At 34.3% G+C, this 15,532-nt stretch overlaps 1 protein-coding gene across 3 annotated transcripts in view; it reads left to right on the top strand.

Moving 5' to 3' along the window:
- The window catches only part of LOC123554756 (neurogenic locus notch homolog protein 1-like), a 148,812-nt gene that overhangs the window by 101,927 nt on the left and 31,353 nt on the right, over positions 1–15,532 (top strand). The window lies entirely within an intron of this gene.

Here is a 15,532-nt window from a genome sequence, read left to right as displayed (position 1 = left end):
GGACTGCTAATTTTCTATTGATCTTGTTAATCAAATAATGCTGATTAAATTTTGAAGACGATTGTTCTATTAGGAGACACATCAGAGGGTCGGGGGAACTTTGTCACAGCATTGTCTAAAACATATTGCAAGTTTCCTAGATGACTTGTGAATTATGGGACAGCGGGGCAATTTTCTGATCAAATCCTATGATGTCAATTGTTGTTACCTTCAGAAAAAGCTGTGAAAGTTTGTCAACTGTTGGCTCAATGTTCTTTGTCCTTTTACAGTATTTCACAGGTCTGGGAAAATGTTTACTGTGAGATGTTTATATTTGTATAAAAGGTCTATTTACTAATGTTTGAATTGCTGGTGTCTTCAATCAAGAGAGTGGCAATGTTTCATCTATAATTGACATTAGTGCACTCAAACTGTGAACAAGTTTCATCAGAATAGCTTCAAAGTCTTTTGAAAGAATATAGCTAGATATATATATATTGACAAATATATTTTTTACAAAGAAATAAGATTACTTGACTTCTTACAGGGGTTATGTTCCATTGGGTCCAGTTTTGACCACCATTCCATTTCAAATTTAAAAAAATGATAGACTGAAATTTATTTAATTGTAACAATGCATGTTTTGTATTGAAAGTTCTTCTTTAAATCAAATATCAGTCAAGTTGAAAATATGTTATGTTTTTTAATTGTGTCTATTGTCATTTTCACTGTAAACTAGGACTAACATCAGTTCTTTGTTTTCTCTGATTTAATCAATCTATGTGTTTACTTTTTATGTACATGATGTATTAAGATCTACTTATGGCAGTATTTTTACATTCAGATATTTTAATGTCGCCGCTCGTCTTTGCACCTGCTTCATTTAGTTTCCGCTTCATGAACACAAAATATCCACCTTATATACTTCCCCGATAAAATTTATTTACATTTTTTGTCCAGTCCTCATTATAAACTTGGTTTTGTGTATAAGATATAACATTAATTTTGACAGAAATGACAGTTTTCTAAGTGCCATTGTATGAACATCAGTACATTTTGTAACACTAAAAACAATGGAATGTACTCATTTAGATTTTGCTAGAAATTAATGTTTAATATTGCAGATATTCACTATTTTTTGGAATTGTTAAGGTCTTTTCAAGCTTCATTTGTAATTTAATTGTTTGTAATGAACTAAATTTGTTGTCAGATGACAGCCATTATGATATGTTAGTATTCTGGCATTGAAAGCCTTTCCTTTCACATTGCATTGCACATCTAAGCAGCTCTAATATATATTTGTACATTATAGAAAATTGTGACTTTGTTCTTAACTAATTTGAGGAATCTGAGCTATATAAGATTATAAGGATCATATGCCTTCCTACATGTAAGATGGGTTTTTCCCTACCCGAGGGACAGCGTGGAATGGAAAACCGAGCATTGGGAGGTTTTTTATCCATGCTGTCCCGAGGGTTGGGAAAACAGCCATCTTACACAGGTAGACATGTTAGATCATTTTTCTTGCCTGTCACGTTCAAAATAGACCATGGAGACAAATACATCTGGGTATTTCCTGACATTTTTTTTATGTTTATGATGTCATAATAGTGCCAGTACTATCCTCACCTAAGTGAAGGCTATTTTAGACAAGGTCTTTCCCTTAGCTCTATCCCAGACAAATGTATACTTTCCCCTGCTAGGCAGGCAAGAAACATTCGTCTTGTACTGTATGAAGGTAATTTTAAACTTTAAAACTTATGTTTAGATAGAAGTGTGTGACATATGGAGACATACCATGAAAATAATTGCTTGATCATTCCAAAATGTTTTATGGTCAATTAGTGTTTTATCTCTTGTTTACCTTTAAACTTCAGGAAGGTTTTTATGTGTATTATTTTAATCTGCTCTTGTAGTCTGGAGAGCTTAATGAAGATTGAAATAGAAAACAAAGAAAAATGTTAAATATAGAAAAAAAAATTTGGCTTTTAAAAAAAATAATTTAGGTAGAAATAGATTTTTTGTAATTCAACTTTTTCCGTCCACCTCCTACACGGCTGAGTGCTATAAACAGCTGCAAAATGTATTGCAGTAAACTATGTAATGTGTTTTGGAGATAAAATTTGTAACAGGAGAGTGATTTTATCTATATGCAATTCCATGAACATTTTGGGGTCAACTTGTTTAATTGCAGACACAGATATTTTACTGCCAAGTTTGCATGTAAGGTAGATAGATAGTGACAGCTTGTTAATACAGTGAATGTGAAAAAATTTAACATGCTTATTAATATAATACAAAGAGACAACTAGTGCTGTAGATGTAACAAAAAGTAAGTCAGCTCTGTTGTTTGATAGTGTCTGCACAGAAACCACTGTAAAATTAAATGTCAGCCACATAGCACTAAAAGAGAGGGAAGATCAATTTCAATACCAGAAGTCTTAAAAACACTAGCATAACCACTGCATAACCAAAAGGTAGTCAAAAGCCATTAAGAGCCAGAAGGTAGTCAAAAACCATTGTTATTACCAAAAGGTAGTCAAAATTTACTGCCATCACTATGATGTAGAAGAAAGCACTAGCTGTCAATGTGTAATAGGTTGTAATAGGTTGTTAAAACAATTGCATTACTAAAAGTTAGATAGAAGCCATTATCAGCACCAAAATATAGTCAAAACCACTGTCATTACCAGAAGGTAGTCAAAATCCACTGTCATTACCAGAAGGTAGCCAAAATCCACTAGCTGTCATTATCAAAATGTCATCACAAGCCACTGTCAGTACCAAAATATAGCATAAAACCCTCTGCCATGACAAAAAGGTAGTCAGAAACCACTGTAACATTACCAGAAGGTAGTCAAAAACCACTATCATTACCTACAGGTTGTCAGTCAAGAGTTGGTGAAAACCTTTTGTCAATGTAAATTTAATCTTATTAATGATTTATGTCACTTAAGAGTACTGAGCTTTATTTCATGCAGTTGTCTTGCTTTAGGTCTCCTTGTAAATACAAGTCCAGTGTAGTGGGTCAAGCTGATACATTTCGTGACTTCTTAGAACCAAAAAACTTTGTTGAAAACAGTGTACAAATAATCATTTAGTTTTACAGTGCAGGAGCTGATGTCAAGCAAACTTGTATGTTGTTTGCCGGTTGTTTGAAGATTTGTTTTCCAAAGAAGTTAAATCCCCACCCGATTTAGTTACAAGATAATTTCTATTATTTAGCAATTTATTTTGGAGCATTATCAGGTTGTCATGTGTTGATGATCCTTCATTGATCACCTCCTGTGAACATCTAACCAGCTCACATATAACTTTCTTCACATGCTTGTATTTTCATGATTGGACTTTGTAGGATGCTGTCGGAATGTATAATAAAAAATTGTCACTAAATTATGTTTGTGTAGGTTGAGAAAGCTACAGGAAATGAAAGTACTACTTGAGATTTCTGAGCATTTAAAACTACTAATGTCATCTCCTTCATCATAAGTGGGCAGAATATAACAAACAAACAAAGCTCACAATAAAATCCAAGGTCTCTTTCCTCATACATTTTATTTCATATTTCATTTTATACATATTAGCTGAACTTGGTCAGTTGAACACCTCATATCTGAGGTATCTTGTAAAAATAAACAGTTTCCTATCTTATTCTGACATTGATCAACTGTTTATTTGTTACTGTTTGTCTGTTTATTCAGATGTGCAGGATTAAATACCATCATTCATTGACTTAGAATGATCATTCATAACTAATATTTTAGTGTCTCTTTGATGGTGCAGAAACATCACTGTTTATCTAGAGGGCAGCACTGTTTACCCACAATGCCAAAGAAAATACATGAGGAAAATATTCCCGCCAAAATAAAAACAATATTCATTTGCAGAAATGCCAGTTTTTGACATAAATCAGTCAGATTTAGGTTAAATGTGATTTCACACACATTAAAATTTATTAGCATTTATTAGCATTTAATCTGGTATGTCCAGGTTTAATAGTTAAACACAACATTTTGGCATAAATCGAAAAAACAGGTTTTTGCATGGTCACAGTAATTGATGCCATATTGAGCGTAGAAACAAGGTGCCCAGAAAATATCACATTTCAAACTATTTCTATGTAAATTAGGCACATCATACTCTACTCTGTCAAAATAAATTATTTTCAAGTGGGCTGAAATTGCCATAGTACACCACAGGATGTGGTCAGTTTTGTGGGAAAATGACCATTCTAATTTTGGTGATACTTTACACAGTTTTTGACATGCATGATTTTACTGAACGAGGGGCATTCAGCCATTGTGTATAGAATCCTACATGTGTAATAAATTTTAAAATGAATTCAATTTGTCATTTCATCATAAATATTGACAGTCTATGAAAATTATATACAATAGATAGTAATCTCTTATTGTAAACTAAAATTGGAATGAAAAAAAAAAAACAAAACAAAGAAAAAGTAATGTCATTGTTACCTGAAGAGATAGGTACTGCATGGTGTTTTATTTAAAACAAGACTCTTTAAAACAAGACTCAGAGAGCACTTCCCATAACATGCTGTAAAAATCTGTTTCATATTAATATCTATCTTACATCAAGGTCTTTGGGGCACAAACTTAGTTTGCGGTTTTGTTGTGAAAAAACACCAGCATGTAGATGTCAGAGCGAGTAACGCTCAGCGGGGAACCGTGGGAACTGCGAATAAAGCACAGATGAATTCTAGACAAAAACCATAAGGATTTCTCCTTGTTTCAATAAAGTTGTAAAAAGCATCTAGAAATGAAAGTCATTATAAACAGGCATGAAGTAGAAATTTTGATGTTTATATACATGATAATTGTATCTCGTTGACTTACAGAGAGCAGCAGCAACAGTAAACATGGAGGCAGTCTCCCACCTGTGTCTATTTTGATGAGCTCATTAACATTAATAATTACGTTTAGTTTTAACTGAAATATGCTTTAATGTTGAGAAGTTCCAGAAAATGCCAGGCTCTTTGAACCCTCGCACAGCTTATATATGATGTAAGTCACTTTATGTTTAGTGCAGAAAGGAAAAATTAAATAAAGGTTGTACTTGATGTTATTTTGTAACTGTCACATACTTTGAGATGCTGAAGCAGATGCTTGCAAAAGTTCCCACAGATGTAATAGGAGTAACTAGTTGTGTATGATTTGTTATATAAATAATATAGAAATTATCTATCTGACAAATGTCATGTCTGTTTCCCATGACTTTTAGATAAGTTCAGTGAAAAGAAGATGCATTTTAAATTCATCAGGTAAAATTTCAATGTAATTTAATGCTCATTTAAATTTAAACTGCATAAATTTATAGGTTCACATGCCCTTGCAATGAAAGTGTCTGATCAGAACTGATAACATCATTTTAATTGTATTATTATTGATATGAGGTTTAGCTAATTTTGTCTGTTTTCTGTCAGTATAAGAAGAATATGGTAACTACATTTTAGTTCATAAAGAGTTTTAAATTTCCAGTGCAGTAGTTTTAGACAATAAATTATTCCTCATTTGACCAAAACACTTGTCATCGTGCGGAGTCTTTCCACTGGTCCCATGTGTTGAGTCATCACTCTGTCACATTGTATTGAGACTTTCCTTTATCCCTTTGTGTGGAGTTATTTCCTTTGTCTCTTTGTGTGGAGTCATTCCTCTGAGGCTCTGACCCCTTGTGTGGAGTCATTCCTCTGTCTCTTTTTGTGGAGTCATCATTCCTCTGTCCCCTCGCATGGAGTCATTCCTGTGTCCCATTTTGTGGAGTCAGTCTTCTTTCCCCTCACATGGAGTCATTCCTCTGTCCCCAGTCATGGAATCATTCCTCTGTCCCTTTGTGTGGAGTCATTCCTCTGTCCCCTTGTGTGGAATCATACCTACCTTTGTCCCTTTGTGTGGAATCATACATACCTCTGTCCCAAGTTGTGTGAAATCATCTATTTAATTTTTTGAGAACAAAGTAAAATATCAGTCAGATGTTCTGAAAATGTTGTTTGTGCATCTGAAGTAAAAATAAAACACGAGAACAGCAATTTATCAATTACAATTAAACATAGCAATTAAAAAAAAATATTTTTTTTTTCACACCATCTATTTTTTTCACACCAATATTTATTTACGCTTTAGAACAGTGTTTGATTCTTTAAATGATTAGGAAAATAACTATCAACTGATAAACTGCAGCTCACAGTTCATCCAGTCAACCACTTCACTGCCTCTCAGCAAACATTATGGCCATTTAGGTCATACCATTTTATACTCTGATATCACTGGTTTGAATCAAACTAACAAAATTTGAAAATCACACAATTTTTATTTGAGTAGAGAATGATTTGATTGTAGCTGATTGTAGCGCAGAAAACCTGCTGCATGGTTTCCAACAAAGATTCTTCTGTATTAATGAAAGCAGGGTTCGAATTTAGCCAGATTTTCTACTTGCATTTTTTCGCAAGTGGTATTTTTTTTAACTTGCTAAATGAAAAAACAACTTGCATTTTCCGCGACTTGTCACTTTATTACAACATTAACACAGACATCCACGTGACGAGTCAAGCCAATCGTATCTGCGCTATGTAAATAGTAACTTATTATAGATTACCAAAAAACCCACCGGATGCGGTAAACATCATCAGAATTAGCGCAGGTACTTGTCAGCAGTTGAAAAGACATGCGCACGGGACATGTATCGAGTGTAAACTTCCGTTTACGACGAAAGATGAAAGAGTGCTCCGAAATTCGTTCTGCAAATGACAATGCGCTGCAATGACCGCGAGTTGTTAAAGAAAGAACAGTGTAAGATTGAGATGACCGTTAGAAATGCACATTATTCAGCCAAAAATTTTCACTCGCAAAAAAATGCTGGTGTCTGAATTCTCACCTCGCAGTTTGAAATTTGCACTCGAATTTCGCGAGTATGCGAGCTTAAATTCGAACCCTGGAAAGGTCTTTAAATATATATATAGACACCAAATTGAAATTTATTTTTCAGGAGTTAGATAGTAATAGAAATCAGGATATAAATAAGCATTAAAATTTTAAGTATATAGCCTTTAACCCTCGATCCATTTAGATTCCAGCAAAAAACATTAAAAGTTTTTGCAGTGAAGAGGAACAGAGATATATGATAGGGAAAGCGCTGTGGACCACACTCTGTCAGGAAGTTCGGGTCAAATACTTCAATGTTTGTGTATGTTTCTGCCTAGGTTTTTTTCTGTCTCTGACGTTGGTAAAAAAGTAATTTAGTTATAAATTTTGAAATAAAGAAACAGAAAAATAAAACATCCTGAAAAAAGAAGGAGTTATAATGGTAACTTATTGTTTGACCATCGTGGCCTGTGTCATTCAGGGAAATGACATTTAAAGTTAGTTATAAAAGGATGTTATGTTTTTGTATTTGTTTGCACACACACAGAATCAAACTCCTGAGAACAATGACAGAAAAAACTGCTGGAGTGAGTAAATCGAAATTAGTATAGAAAAGCTCTGAAAAAATAGACCTTCATATGACACCACAGATATTAGAAAAATACTATTAAAGCAGTTTGTCCAACTACCTTTTACTTACATTATTAAAAATGTTTGTCAAACTACCATTCATCTTTCACCTTTATCCTGCTGGTAGCAAGTGATTATCGGCCTTTGCCATCAGTGCAAACCAAGATTAGCCTTCACGGCCATGCAGGCTGATCATAATCAGTGCAACTGTTCGCAATTCACTCAGTAAATTTTCGGTGAACACCCCTTTGAAACAAGAGCACCGCCTTGCGGGTGCTGACGCTCATCTGATTTTTTTTGTGTAATAGAAATATTGTCCTACCCATGATTTTCTAAGTCTAAAAAGGGCCATCATTCTTACAAAAAGCAGGATAGAGTTATGTTTCTTGATGTACAGTGTCCACTTATGATGGTGAAAAACTGTTGCAAGTTTTAAAGCAATAGCTTTGATAGTTTATGAGAAAAGTTGACTTAAACATAATACTCAACCAAGAAAATGATTTTCTAAGTCCAAAAGGGGCAATAATTATTGCAAAAAGCAGGATGGAGTTATGTTGCTTGCTGTACAGGGTCAGCTAATGATGGTGAACAAGTGTTGCAAGTTTCAAAGCAATAGCTTTGATAGTTTAAGAGAAAAAGTTGACCTAAACATAAAACTTAACCAAGAAATCTGATATTTTCTAAGTCCAAAAGGGGCCATAATCTTGCAAAAAGCAGGACGGAGTTATGTTTCTTGCTGTACAGGGTCAACTTATGATGGTGAACAAGTGTTGCAAGTTTTAAAGCAATAGCTTTGATAGTTTAGGATAAAAGCTGACCTAAACATAAAACTTAACCAAGAAAACTGATTTTCTAAGTCCAAAAGGGGCAATAAATCCTGCAAAAAGCAAGATGGAGTTATGTTTCTTGATGTATAGGGTCAGCTTATGATGGTGAACAAGTATTCCAAGTTTCAAAGCAATAGCTTTGATAGTTTAGGAGAAAAGTTGACCTAAACATAAAACTTAACCAAGAAATCTGATATTTTCTAAGTACAAAAGGGGCCATAAATCTTGCAAAAAGCAAGATGGAGTTATGTTTCTTGCTATACAGGGTCAGCTTATGATGGTGAACAAGTATTCCAAGTTTCAAAGCAATAGCTTTGATAGTTTAGGAGAAAAGCTGACCTAAACATAAAACTTAACCAGGCAACGCCGACGCCGACGCCGACAACCGCTCAAGTGATGACAATAACTCATCATTTTTTTTCAAAAAATCAGATGAGCTAAAAATAAATGGTATTCTCCAAATTTAATGAGGGACCAGTCCATTTTAGAAAGGTTAGAACAAATTGAAGAATGACTTTAGACTTGAACTGCCATGAACTGCATACCATTAGATGAACAAGAGGCTGAAACTTTAAATTACCACTATGACCCTTTATTTTGTCAACCATAAACCATCATTCTAACCAGATCCTGTGAAAGCTTTCCAAATTTCAGTACCCATAAAAACTTCATTATAAATTAAAATCAAATTTAAGTAGAGAAATGCTTCATTGAACACAAGAGTGAAGATTAAAGTAAACAGCCTGGAGAGAAAATACAGGCAATTGTTGCTTCTTGTTTTACAGAGGATCACCTTGATTTGATAGTTAGTGGAGGTATCAAAGACATCGGGCAGGAAATTAAACTAGATCCCTTCTCATTATACCAGGGATGACCCTTTATGTCCTTGGCTGCTATTGTGTCCCTTCCTTGATCCTAACAGGTCCGGACACTGAGGAGATTCACTGACTCTATGATTTATAGCTTCTGGTCTTCTTGTCCCTCTAAGACATTGTCAAGGCAAAATGGCATATTTCAATACAGTCTCAAACTCAATTTTGTAGTTGTGCAAGGGCATGTAGATCTATGCAGGGACATCCAAACTGTAAGTACTTGTTTAGCAACCTGCTGTACAAAAACAACAATTGCTAAATGTCAGTTTGTGACCTTTGGAATATATACAAAAAAAGCAATGTTGTTCACCAAAATAATTGTTAAATGTCTTTGAAAAATGTCACAATGAGTTACTTGGGGAAGGAAATTACTGGAATTGTTTACTTTTAAATGCTGCCAGAAACAACATGGCTCATAAAATTAGATGTCAGTTGTAGAAAGTATACACTTTAAAATAGGTTACTGTAAGTAATAATTATTTTGAAATCTAACACCATGCATTAAAATTTGTAGAAATAACTAATGGTTCAAGATTTTATACTACAAACATCATTATTGTATAAAATATAAGTGAAAATGGGTCATGCTACATTAAGTTGCAAAATTTGAAGATAAAATGTAATAAAAGTAATTATATGAAACTAAACATTACTTCAAGGCGCAACTAAAACTTGAAGGCACTTTTGTTATATTGTAAACAATTTTGTTTTAAAAGGAAATATGAAATGATATAAAATGTTAACTGATTTAACTTTTTGAACCTGTGTATAATTTCCATAAAATTGAGACAAGAATTTGCATTATAATAGCGTAATGAGCTTGTCATTTTATTACAACACCAGGGTTTCCTTACCAGCTGTACAAGAATTTTCTTATCCAGTTAACTGTTATGGTTGTTTAATAGATTTTTCTCCATTCCCTTAACTTAAAACTTTAGTTTCACACTAGACTTAGAATTTTTTTTATAATCATTTCTCTTGTATATTCTTGCTGATCTGTCTTGGCTCTGATTATATAGTATTTTGAGAAGAAAAGGGACATAATTAAACAAAATTTGAATATCTTCTGACTTCACTTAGCAGCCTTCATGGGACGTATGTGCATTGCTTTTGTAAACATTCATGCCTTTAGACATATGGAAAATATTAAACTTCTGAAATTTGACAAGGCAGTCAAGAAGTGCCATATGTCTATGAGGTTGTTGGAACATATTATACAGGTCATGTTGTCATGGATACGAGATAACTGCATTAAAAACAGTTCCTACAGTTCTTTATGGTTTCCCTTACAATTATTGTGTCTGTAAACAGCTTGAGATTATATGAAGTAGAAACGTTCACCTTTTTGAATTGACACTTGCAAAAATAAGTAATAATTATCAGTGCAGTTTACGTATAGTCATATTTTTTAATGTTAATGATATTCTCACCCACGTGTTAATGACCATGTGTGTTTTAAAATTCACATTAACATGTCTGAATATTCATGTTTTAAGTCCAGGTGGTAGAGTGTCAACCAAGGGCATGACTTTGACTAAATTCTTGTCTTTTCTTCACTAAAGGCAATATTAGAATAGAATTACGAGCTGTCAATTTCATGTCAAGATTTTTATAACCAAATGATACCTTGGGAAATTTTCTTTGAACAATTATTGAAAGTATTGAAATTGATTTTTATTGAATTTATTTTCTGCAATTTTGACTTCATGTTTCATGTTGATTATTCTTGTTTGCTTGTCAAAGAAGACATTGACAGAATTTCCCCCAAAACTGTTGAGATTACGGTTGATATTATGGTGTACAAAGATTGTTTTGATTTCGACTTTGCTGAAATGTTTACAAAAGTAAAGCATTGATGAGTTCTCAATGGCGATTGTTTGATAGTTTTTCAAACTGATTGCAACTTTCCAAATATTTATACAAGTTGGATCAAAAGTTAAGACCCCTTGTCAAGCATATAGATCTAATACCTATTTTTCCTAACATAACAAACCTTTCATAGTTGTCAGAAAACTTGTATTATATGGCTACTGTTAATTCCAACATTATTTCTTTAAAGAATCTTCTAAAGAAATATAGAAGATGCAGATAAGTAGACAAAAAATGTTAATAAAAACGAAAGTTGGGAGATATATTCTCAGTTACATTTTGTTTTTGAATGGCCGTTAATAATGACACTGAAATAAATTTAGAATTACTTTTTTGTTACTATAAAGTCGGTTTGTATCGATTTGTTTTTGTTCAGATTTCATACAGACTAGTTTTGTTAGCAGGTCATGATTTTCAAGTGTGTGCGGATCTGTTTTTTTAAATTGATTCTTTTCTTAATCATTTCCAATGAATATAATAGAAGCTTGATGCGGGAACACAATAAACGTACTTTCAGTTTCTGCTGAAGTAGCATCTTTAAACAGTTGTACCGTGGTCCGTATTGTAATCCATTCAACAGTTGAAGTAAGTGTTGATGTTTGACACTTTCTTTGTTACAGTTTCCATTTATGGTACTTCCTGTGAAAAAAATGTCTTTGGTTTAGTTACAAGTCTAAGTCCTAAAAATACTTTTTTAAAAACTGTCGCTTGTCTGTATTAGTGAGGCCTGTCTGTGGTAGTGAGGCTGGTCTACACTAATGAGGCCCGTCTGTACTAGTGAGGCATGTGTGTATTAGTGACACCTGTCCTTACTAGTAAGACATATATATACTAGTAAGGCCTGTCTGTATTAGTGAGGTCTTTCTGTACCAGTGAGGTCTCTCTGTGCTATAGTTATAGGTCTCTCTGCACCAGTGAGGTCTCTGTGTAATAGTGAGGTATCTCTCTCTGTTCTAAACAAGGTCTCGCTCTGTACTAGTGAGTTCTGTAATTGTATTAGTGATGCATCTCATTATAAGTGAGGTCTCTCTCTGTAATAGTGAGATCTGTCTGTATAGTAAGGTCTTTCTGTAAAAGTGAGTTCTCTCTCTGTACTGGTGAAGTCTCTCTATACAAGCGAGGTCACACAGAAATTGCTTGATGAGAATAGTGTTCTGTGTTTGGTTTGTTGTGTTCTGCCTATCTTGTTAGGCCTGCCGTGTTTATCCTTGATCCTGCTTGTTGCATTTGGCCTTTTGTGTTCCTCCTTTATGTTTCTTCCTGTTGCGTAGATTTGGCCTGTCGTGTTCACCCTTTCTGCCTGTTGTGTTCACCCTTCTTGTTCTGCCTGTTGTGTTTGGCGTGTCATGTTTGCTCTTTTTGTTCTGCCTGTTGTGTTTGGCCCGTAATGTTCACCCTTCTTATTTTGCTTGTTGTGTTTTGTGTGTCATGTTTGCCAATCTTGTTGTGTCTGTCATGTCGTGTTTGCCCTTCTTGTTCTGTCTGTTGTGTTTTGCGTGTTGTGTTTGCCCTTCTTGTTCTGTCTGTTGTGTTTTGCATGTTGTGTTTGCCCTTCTTGTTCTGTCTGTTGTGTTTTGCGTGTTGTGTTTGCCTTCTTGTTCTGTCTGTTGTGTTGGCATGTCATATTCATCCTTCTTGTTCTGCCTTTTGTGTTTGACCTGTCATGTTCTGCCTGTTATGTTTGGCCTGTCATGTTCTGCCTGTTATGTTTGGCCTTCTTGGTTAACCTGTTATGTTTGGCCTGTCATGTTCTCCCTTCTTGTTCTGTCTGCTTTGTTTGGCCTTCTTGTTCTACCTGTTAAGTTTGGCCTGTCATGTTCTCCCTTCTTGTTCTGCCTGTTATGTTTGGTCTGTCATGTTCTCCCTTCTTGTTCTGCCTGTTATGTTTGGCCTTCTTGTTCTACTTGTTATGTTTGGCCTGTCATGTTCTCCCTTCTTGCTTTACCTGTTATGTTTGGCCTTCTTGTTCTACCTGTTATGTTTGGCCTGTCATGTTCTCCCTTCTTGTTCTGCCTGTTTTGTTTGGCATTCTTGTTCTACCTGTTATGTTACTGTTGTGTTTGGCCTGTCATGTTCTCTCTTATTCTTGTTCTCTATATGTTATGTTAAATACACCTACCAAATAAGATTTGCTCTATACCTTGATCTTTCCAGATATAGATTATTGTGTTTGACCTAGCGTAAATAGATTATCGATGAAAAGCTAATTTGATCAAATGAATTGATCTTAAATACTTTAGACACAATGTCTGTCAAAAACAACTTCTATATAAACATAAAATGAGATTAATTTAAGGATTAGCAAGATCATAATGTACTGATCATGTGACAAATAGTATATTTCTCATTCGGGTAATTTGAAAATTTGATTAGATTAATTAATGTAGTAAATATTTTACAGTTAGGTTTTACAGTGTTTATAAACAGTTTTAAAACTCGAGATCTTTTATGAGGCAAAGGTTTTTTATATAACTGTAATAACATGGTTTTTATATAACATGGAGGAGGGGGGAGGAGATGAAGAGAGTAGAGCTATAAAGGTGGACTGTTTATTTGACAGGATATTACTCTGATTCAGAGTGGTGGAATTTTCATCTGTAATCTCCAAGAGATAAATGGCCAGCATTTCTATAAATGTTACAACAGATTAAACTTTGTCAACTTAATCTCTAATCCATTTGACCTCTTTATCTAAAAGAACCTTTGATACAATGGAAAGGAATGAGATTTAAAGATTAAGGACAGTTGATCTAATCTTTGAAATTGCAATAACTTACCCTGGTATTCTAATCTGAGTGTACCTATCTCCCTGGCATCAGTCATTACATTATGAGTTAAAGGTCTGCATCTACTGCAGGTTACATCTACTGCAGGTTGCATCAACTGCAGGTTACATCTATTGCAGGTTACATCTACTGCAGGTTACATCTACTGCAGGTTGCATTGATCTAATCTTTGAAATTGCAATAACTTACCCCGGTATTCTAATCTGGGTGTACCTATCTCCCTGGCATCAGTCATTACATTATGAGTTAAAGGTCTGCATCTACTGCAGGTTGCATCTACTGCAGGTTGCATCTACTGCAGGTTACATCTACTGCAGGTTGCATCTACTGCAGGTTACATCTACTGCAGGTTACATCTACTGCAGGTTACAAATATAAATATGAAGAATGGATCATTCATATCTAAGGTTTTTAACTGTTAGAATGTCAAATCTTCCATTACTATTCTTCAAATTTTGTTGCGTTTTAATATGATCTCTTAACTGAAGTCAGAGTACAAAGTATATAAGTGCTTAACCACAACTTTTGACATGCAACTTCTCAAGTGCATCCATACAGTTACAATTATTATAATTTATTTAAAGTTTATGTTGTCTCTGCCGCTGGTGAACGGAGATGACCGTGTAGGCTTGACTGGCAAAATTGGTTATGATCAAGAAATTATAGTGAAGAAATTGTTTATAATTGGTCTCAATTTCCTATGTTTAGGCCAAACCACTTAGAAACATGGAGTTTAATCGCAAATTGTCTTGCGTTCCCACAGAAACTATCCTATGATGTCCCCACCAAAGGTCAAAGTTACACACACAAATATGGCAGTACTTGATGCCAGAATAACCTTATATAGCAATATGTACTACTGACATTAGTTGACATAAATAAAAAAAAGTAAATCAATTAGCAGCACAACAGATGTTGTTATGTTTACGTCTGTCCGTGCAGATGTTTTAAATTCTTTTGTATGAAAAATAGCCTTTGAACTTAGGTTGTTGTTGGAAAATAGTGTAATAACTCAATATATTTTGCACCATCTTTAATTAGGCTACCTTAATAACCATTAATATTTTACCCTCGTTTTATTGCTTAATGGGGGTGGGGGCGGGAGAGGGGCAAGCAGACTCTAGTTTTACTTATTCCGCTTATCTGGATTGTTTATTTTATGGTCTGATATTTTTTAGTTGCCAGCCCCAGAGCACATCAAAGTTTGTGGCCCTTAAAGATACATCAAAGTTTTGTTAATGTTTTACATTTTGTGTAGCTGTAAAATGAATGCCAGTGTCATTTGATAAGGCATTTTCTATGTGTTTGGTAATGATACGTACAATTGAAACTGCTGTACGTGTTGTACTTCCCTGTGGTTTGTTGTCAAATTACTAATTGTTTCAAGAGAATATAAAATTTCTCACTTGAGTATGTAGATGAACTGGGCGAGAGATGGCACTGTGTCAGTAGGTTTCTAGGTGAAGTTAAGCGGTTGATCATGTTTGCCATGTAATTCTGTACAAGTCCGGATTTAGGTGGGCAATATGAAACATATAAGAGTTTCTGAGTGATTAACGGATATTGTTAACTGTGAATTACTTCACTAAAATACTCAGTGCTTATTTCTTTGTTTGCTACGTGTGAACTTGCACTTGCAAAGACAAGTGAGTAGAGGCTGAACAGTTAAGATCTTAATATTGTCAACATGA

Source organism: Mercenaria mercenaria, chromosome 15, assembly GCF_021730395.1.
Source record: "Mercenaria mercenaria strain notata chromosome 15, MADL_Memer_1, whole genome shotgun sequence".
Lineage (NCBI taxonomy): Eukaryota > Metazoa > Mollusca > Bivalvia > Venerida > Veneridae > Mercenaria > Mercenaria mercenaria.
This window is presented reverse-complemented; position numbering and strand designations above follow the sequence as displayed.